Below are 8,248 nucleotides of genomic sequence, written 5' to 3' on the forward strand. Positions count from 1 at the left end.
AACTATGGTAAGAAAGATAATGATAAAGCTCATGCATGTAAGACTTTTATGTGGTTGGGCTCAGAGTTTTTTCACTTTATTTTACGACAAGTAAATAAATGGTTGAGTGACAAGAAGAAAATAAGGTTACCTTCAAGGTGATTTCAACAGAAAAAGTATTTCCCTGTGAAAATACCAAGATGTTTCCTGACCAACAGGATTGGAATGTCAAGGGTTCAAATGCATTCACCGAGCATTTATTTCTATTTTGAATTTCCCTAAACTGTTTGCCTCAACATATCCTCCCAACATTTTTGAGAGAGGTCAAGGGTTTAAGAGGCCCTGGGGTTTAAGCTAACAATTCTGGTTCACAAACATATCTCATGTCAAAGTGTGAGTGTGCTATAGAAAGTGAAGTCGCTCAGTCGTGTCCGACTCTTTGCGACCCCGTGGACTGTAGCCCACCAGGCTCCTCCGTCCATGGGATTCTCTAGGCAAGAGTACTGGAGTGGGTTGCCATTCCCTTCTCCAGAAGATCTTCCCCACCCAGGGACCGAACTGGTGTCTCCTGCATTGCAGGCAGACGCTTTAACTCCTGAGCCACCAGGGAAGCCCAATATTTCTTTGAGCTCCTTTCTTGGGTGGGAGGCGCGGGAGGCACGAATACTGGAGTGGGCTGCCATTCCCTTCTCCAGGAGATCTTCCCGACCCAGGGACTGAACCCGGGTCTCCCGCGTTGTAGGCAGACCCTTTACCGTCTGAGCCACCAGGGAAGTCTTGAGTGTGCTATAGCTGAACATAACATGGTCACATCTGTTCAGCTGCCTGGTGATTTTACTTGCAGTATCCAGTAAATGGTGGTATTACAGTGCTCCTGCAGTCAAAGGTCTCATTGTAACCTGATTCTATTTTCTATAATTGAGAATCAGTTTTGTGTTTGGTTCACAGGTGCTGATGCTACTGCTAAGTCACTTCAGTCCTGTCCGACTCTGTGTGACCCCATAGATGGCAGCCCACCAGGCTCCCCTGTCCCTGGGATTCTCCAGGCAAGAACACTGGAGTGGGTTGCCATTTCCTTCTCCAATGCATGAAAGTGAAAAGTGAAAGGGAAGTCGCTCATTCGTGTCCGACTCTTAGCGACCCCATGGGCTGCAGCCTGCCAGGCTCCTCCGTCCATGGGATTTTCCAGGCAAGAGTACCGGAGTTGGGTGCCATTGCCTTCTCTGTTGGTTCACAGCTATTCATAACTAAACTTTGAGTTTCTCCACCAGAGTCTTGATGCCTGTTTCTAAAACAAATACTGTGCCTTAAAATTGGCCAACATAGATATTTTGCTTAATTGAAGAGTGGAAGAGTTTTACCCCAATTTATTCATTTTTGTACATACCACTGCTTGAAGGACTCCGGACTTGTCTGTGCAATTGTAACTGAAATAAATAGGGCACAATACCTAGCATATATGATATACTCTTGATAAATATTTGCTGAATGAATGAAAAAAAATAGTGGCTTTAGACTGAATTATGGTGGCAAATTTGCACACGCAAACAGACACACACTCACTTCTTTTACCATTATGGGGATGACCCGGAATTCTTTGAGATGTAAAGGTTAGTTCTGGAGAAGGGAATGGCAACACACTCCAATAGTCTTGCCTGGAAAATGGACAGAGGAGCCTGGAGGGCTATAGTCCATGGGATTGCAAAGAGGTGGACACAACTGAGTGACTGAGCACCTCACGAAACTGGGTGGGGGGTGCAGAAAGAAGATATAAAGCTTAGTTCTAAATAGGAATGCCTCTATTGATGTTTGATGATTACGAACCCCACCCCCACCCCCCATAGGGTTCTCAGAATCTGAACTGGAGCACCTTTCTCTGTCCTTGCAGTGAGCTGCAGACACTTGATCTTCCAGTGGAGATTGCCAAACCTTTGCGGGCAGAAACCTGGTCTTATATCATCTTTGAAGTTCTCACTGCACCTAATTTAGGGCATACCCCTAGAGAAGGTTCTATTATTATCCCCATTTTCACATGAGGAAACTGAGGTTAAGCAGCTGAAGTCATCTTAAGTTAAAGTCGGATAGTTAGTGGTGAAGACAGTGCTAGTGTTTGATCCCTGGCAGGGTGAGGCCTGAGGCTCCTCTGCCTAGGGTAATGTATCAGAAAGGTAGCTGCTACCCTCCCCCCACCCCCCAAAAAAGTAAGGTAAGGAGTCAACCATGAAATTACAACTCAGAGAATAAGAGTAATGAAAAAACTAAATGTTCTAGACCTGCCAAGACATTGGAGTAACTTAGATAGAAATTATGAAACTGTATTATCTGTCCTGGGTATTTACTCAACAAGATCCTGGCAAATAAATCCAATTCAAGAGAGAGATTCAGGGGAATCATTTGCTTTTCCCTCTCTGTAGACACTACATCGTTCAAATGCCAAGGAAGACCTAAAAGGGAACCTTTTGTGTGAAATAGGTAGTATGTATCAAACAGAGTGTGGCCAGTCCTCTGGAATTGCCTGAAACTCTCCAGTGAGAAGCAACGGGAATTGTTCTCTGGTATGCTGATCCTCTCACAGCTGATGCCCCATCCTCTGTCTCTCTTCCTTTTGGCCAGTTTGCTTCTTGAAGCTAGGCAGAACATCCTTAAAGAAACGGGCACCCTCTGCCTCTCTACTTTAAGTTATTAGTAGTTTGGGAAGCTTTGTGGAGTCTGTAGGACATGGGCCAATTAGGAGAGAAACAGAGGGATGGGGGGTGAGGGAAGAGACAGACACACAGAGACAGTGAGACATGGAGAGAGGTGAAATGACACTGAAAGTCCTTGAGAGTGTACTGACCTTAGAAAGCCTTTTCGAAACCAGTCACTAATTCAATATGATGAATTACCTTAAAGTAGCTAGTAGAGTGTTTCCTGAGAAGAATTGGAGGTCGCTTCAAAGGAAATAAATAAACCACAACTGATGTGCTGATGTTTTAAAGAGAAAAGGCAATTGCTAAAAATGACCATCCAATTTCCATTACTTCCTACAGTCATTAGAAACAAGGAATATGTTTATTGATCTGAAGTGGTTCAAACAGTATTTTCTTTGTTCAAACCAATTTAGCTGGAGGAAAAGTCAAGAGTTTGCCTTGTGTGGAGGCGGTGGTGGGGGGGATTGTGGAGAGAAAGAGATTCTTTACATAAAAACTGTTGTTTTTCTATCCTCGGGCCACTCACCTAAGAAGAATAACTGGGTTTCTATTAAAGCGAAGCAATTTTTGCCCCTGATCACTATTGGTTTAGCTCTAGGCCCTTGAGACTCAAAGTAGGTTTGGCATTAGCAATATCAGTATAATCTGGGCATACATTAGACAGGTAGATTCTCTGGCCCCACCCCAGTCCTAACTGAATCATCATCTAGTTTTTAACAAGATGTTTCCTGATTCATACGCACATTAATGTTTGAGAAGTACCAGTCTAGACCAACATGAATGGTTATTTAAACAGTTGATAGAAAAAAGAGATGGTTAAATAAAGGAGGAAATACTATCTGATAAAAGCACTTTTGTCCAAAGATTTGTTGGTGTTGATAAACTTGCTCCTATCCACTTAACCCAGGTTTGAAGTAAAAACTTGATAGGCCCATTCTGAAATGACGTTTACCAGCTCCAGCGTCCTCATGGTTGACTGAGCTCCCACAAATGGTTGCTGACTTTGTTTGTGTCCCCAGGTGAGCAGAAATGAGTGAACAAGCAGAAAAAAGCAGTTCCGTGCAAGAGAGACCTGCACGTCCAAGTTCTCCTGAGAAACCAAGTGAGATGGAACTGAAGCAGATGAAACGGGTGGAGCAGCAGATGAAACGGGTGGAGCAGCAGATGAAACGGGTGGAGCAGCAGTTAAAATGGTTGTCATTTCAAAATTCCGGGCCTCAGGCAGCCAACTTTAACCCTAAATTAAGGCAGCTGATGAAGGAAGGGCAAATGGCAAGCAAGAATGAGTCTGTTCCTGTAAAACGCAAAGTCAACAAGTATGACCAAAAGGGCAGGCTCACCTTCAATCAGGCTGACCTGTGTGACTGCCTTGATAAAGACTGCCAGGGTTGCTTCTACCCGTGCCCCAAGTGTAACTCCACCAAGTGCGGGCCCACTTGCCGCTGCAACCGCCGCTGGGTCTACCACACCATAGTCGATGAGAATGGGGAGGTCATCAGCAAGATGCCATTCGACCTCTCTGACTAGGAGCAGCCCTCCAGGCTGATGCATTTTCTCTGCTTTGCAGTTATACCAGCCTCTGTCTCCTGGGTGAATTTTAGGACTGGGGGACAAAAAGTTTTACAAATACAGTTTAGACTAGTTAGTGTTCTCTGAAGCCATAGAACCCTGTGTAATGCACTGTCTTTCTCTAACCTTCCTGCTGTGATGACTCAGATTCCTCCCCTGGTAACCAGCAACTGAATTCCTACTCTGCTCTCGGGTTAAAAATCCCTTTCCTCTTTGCTGGTACCTTAGGAGATGGAGTTTTAGGTTTTTTAGAATTCTGTAGCTGAGAGCTTATCTTGACAAAGAACATATGTTTATAATAGTTACCGTTAGGATCTTACACATTATCAATTCTAAATCAGAATTCTATTTGGATTGACTTGCACTGCATATTCATAGTCTCATGCTTTTAGTGTTACTGTTTTAACAATATTAAAATGAAATTTGTTTTTTAAAAAAAAACATTTACTAGGCCCCATGGCCAACTGTCCCAACATATGAGCACAAAATGAGAGATTCAATTTAAGTGATATCCAAAATGCCAACTGGAAGCAGACTTCAAAAGACAAATTTTAATCTAATTGTTACCTAGAAATGATTTAAAAGCAGTTTTTTAGTGGCTAAGGTTACCAGCCACACAGAACTGGCCAACGTGGTATAAAATTCCTAAGGCCTAAGTTGCATTTGGTCTTAGAGGTATAGGATTTAAGGAAATTCAGCTAGAGTTTCTGCTGACCTCAGTGAAGATACCATCTCAGAAGACTGATGTGAAACATCTGGGCCAGGTTTGGCAGCTATTGTGCAAAACTGTTTCTAGGGAAAATCTCTATGAAACTGTTCACACCCACAGCGTCATCGGGAAAGTTTCTCTTCAGTCATCTTTGATACCAAGTTTTATTCAAATGATCTATCTGTAAGGAGAAAATTGCTTTTTCCACTTTTCCACGTTTATGTCTCATGAACATTTAATTGCTCCTTCTGAAGCTTTGGATTCGGCACAAAGAGTTCAGTCTTTCCACTGAACACAGCTGTGCAGGCCCTGGCCGAGGCTGCAGAAATAATGGGCTAAAAATAGACAGAAGGCTCCTATCTCTGTCCCACCAAATGGCTATGTATGTTTACCCACTAGAAAATATTCACCTGAAACCACTTTTGCCTCTGACTAACTCACCCAAAATCTCTGTGTGGCAAATTCATTAATAAAAAGCATTTAATTTTCCTTACTTTGATTTTTTTGTGTGTGAGAAAGTGCGTGTGTTTTAGACCCAAGAGAGAAAAAAATACATTTTCCCCCCTTCCCTGAAGCAAATCCATGTTTTGTTCTTGGGCAAACACCAATCACTTTGCATCAGAAATTCCTGATAGTGATATTAGGTTGGTGCAAAAGTTTTGCCTCATCCGCCATATTCACCTGACCTCTTGCCCACCACTTCTTCAAGCATCCTGACAACTTTTTGTGAGGGAAAGGGTTCCACAACCAGCAGGAGGCAGAAAATGCTTTCCAAGAATTTAATCAAATCCTGAGGCACGGATTTTTTTTTTAATTTTTATTTTTACTTTATTTTACTTTACAATACTGTATTGGTTTCGACATACATTGACATGAATCCACCACGGGTGTACACAGATTTTTAAAAAATTATTCATTTATCTTTAAATGTTATTTTTTAATTGAAGGATAATTGCTTTACAGAATTTGTTTTCTGTCAAACCTCAACATGAATCAGGCATAAGTATACATATGTCCCCTCCCTCTTGAACCTCCCCCTCATCTCCGTCCCCATGCCACCCCTCTAGGTTGGTACAGAGACCCTGTTTGAGATCCCTGAGATATAGAGCAAATTCCCTTTGGCTATCTGTTTTACATACGGTAATGCAAGTTTCCATGTTACTCTCGCCATACATCTCACCCTCTCCTGCCTTCTCCCCGTGTCCATGAGTCTGTTCCTCCATTGCTGCCCTGCAAATAAATTCTTTGGTACCATCTGTCTAGATTCTGTATATATGCATTAGTAGACGATATTTCTCTTTCTCTTTCTGACTTACTTCACTCTGTATAATAGGCTCTAGGTTCATCCACCTCATTGGAACTGACTCAAATGTGTTCCTTTTTATGGCTGAGTAATATTCCATTGTGTATATGTACCACGACTTCTTTATCCATTCATCTGGCAGTGGACATCACGGTTGCTTCTATGTCCTAGCTGTTGTAAACAGTGCTGCAGTGATCATTGGGGTACATGTGTCTTTTTCAGTTTCGGTTTCCTCAGGGTATATGCCTAGCAGTGGGAATGCTGGGTTATATGGTGGTTTTATTCCTAGTTTTTTAAGGAATCTCCATACCGTCTTCCATAGTGACTGTATCAATTTACATTCCCACCAACAGTGCAAGTGTTGATCCACACCCTCTCCTGTTTGTAGACTTTTTGATGAGGGCCATTCTGACCAGTGTGAGGTGATACTTCATTGTAGTTTGGATTTGCATTTCTTTAATAATGAGCAATATTGAGCATCTTTTCATGTCTGTCTGAGCCATCTGTATGTCTTCTTGGAGAAATGTCTGTTTAGATCTTTTCCCCACTTTTTAATTGGGTTGTTTTTCTGGAATTGAGTTGTATGAGCTGCTTGTATATTTTGGAAATTAATCCTTTGTCAGTTGTTTGATTTGCTATTATTGCCTCCCGTTCTGAGGGTTGTCTTTTCACCTTTCTTATAGTTTCCTTTGCTGTGCAAAAGCGTTTAGTTTAATCAGGTCCCGCTTGTTTACTTTGTTTTTTATTTCCATTACTCTAGGAAGAGGGTCATAGAGGATCTTGCTTTGATTTCTGATATTGAGTGTTCTGCCTATGTTTTCCTCTAAGAGTTTTATAGTTCCTGGTGTTACATTTAGATCATTAATCCATTTTGAGTTTCTCTTTGAGTATGGTGTTAAGAAGTGTTCTAATTTCGTTCTTTTACATGTAGCTGTCCATTTTTCCCATCACCGATTATTGAAGAGGTTGTCTTTGCCCCATTGTACATTCTTGTCTCCTGTCTTGTTCCATTGGTCTATATTTCTGTTTTGGCGAAGCACAGATTTTTATGCTACAGGAATAAACAAACTTATTTCTCGTTGGCGAAAATGTGTTGAATGAATGTAATGGTTCCTATTTTGATTCACAAAGATGAGTTTGAGTCTAGTTATACTGATTTAAATTTCGTGGTCTGAACCCTCAATTACATTTGCAGCAACCTAATACTTTGCTTGTTTTACAGGTCATCTTAGACCAAGAGTTTAAATAAAATGAGCTATCAGAATCAGTAGTTTTTCTTTTTAATACTCAAACCGGTATCCAGCTTCGCTGAATTGGTGAAGATGGGCTTGAAAATACAAACTGAACTTTCATTCTAGTCAAAGAACAGTCTTGTGCTTCAAAGATAGGAACCCAGGGACTTCCCTGGCAGTCCAGTGGTTAAGACTCTGCTTCCAGTTCAGGGGATATGGGTTCAATCCCTGGTCGGGGAGCTAAAGCAATTCGTCTGAACCTACCCGGAATCTTTGCAGTGCAAAAGTAGTTGTTATCACTGTCCATTTACCTGCTGCAGTGCCCTTTGCATTTGAAAAGCACAGAGGTAATAGTGTTACCATGTTCACAAAACTACTAGAGAAAGGTTGATAAACAATTTATAACCACTTTCACAGCAAAGAACACATTTGTCTGAGCTTTTGGAGGATGCTATTTACAGTCAGTTAACAATTCCCAAGGTGTGGTAGGTAGCCCTCCAAGATGGTCCCCAGTGGTCCTCTGATATTTTGTAATCCTTTTCCCTGAAGTGGTGGCTGAACTTAGTGACTTGGTTCTAGTGAACAGAATAAGGCCCAAGTGATGGTGACTGAGACTTGGTCATAAAGGGCAGTGTGGCCTTTCTTTTGCATCCTCATGGTCATCTGCTCTAGAGCAGGCTGGCTGCCCTGTGTGAGCCGCCCCGTGAGGAAGCCAACGTGACAAAGAATTGGCAACTCTGGCCAAAACCTCGTGAGTATTTTTGGA

General features: G+C 42.1%; 1 pseudogene; it reads left to right on the plus strand.

Moving 5' to 3' along the window:
• Positions 1-3,698: 3,698 nt before the first annotated feature.
• LOC138071558 (ARL14 effector protein-like pseudogene) lies at positions 3,699-4,196 on the plus strand (annotated as a pseudogene).
• Positions 4,197-8,248: the final 4,052 nt, after the last annotated feature.

This window comes from Capricornis sumatraensis, chromosome X, assembly GCF_032405125.1.
Source record: "Capricornis sumatraensis isolate serow.1 chromosome X, serow.2, whole genome shotgun sequence".
Taxonomy (NCBI): domain Eukaryota; kingdom Metazoa; phylum Chordata; class Mammalia; order Artiodactyla; family Bovidae; genus Capricornis; species Capricornis sumatraensis.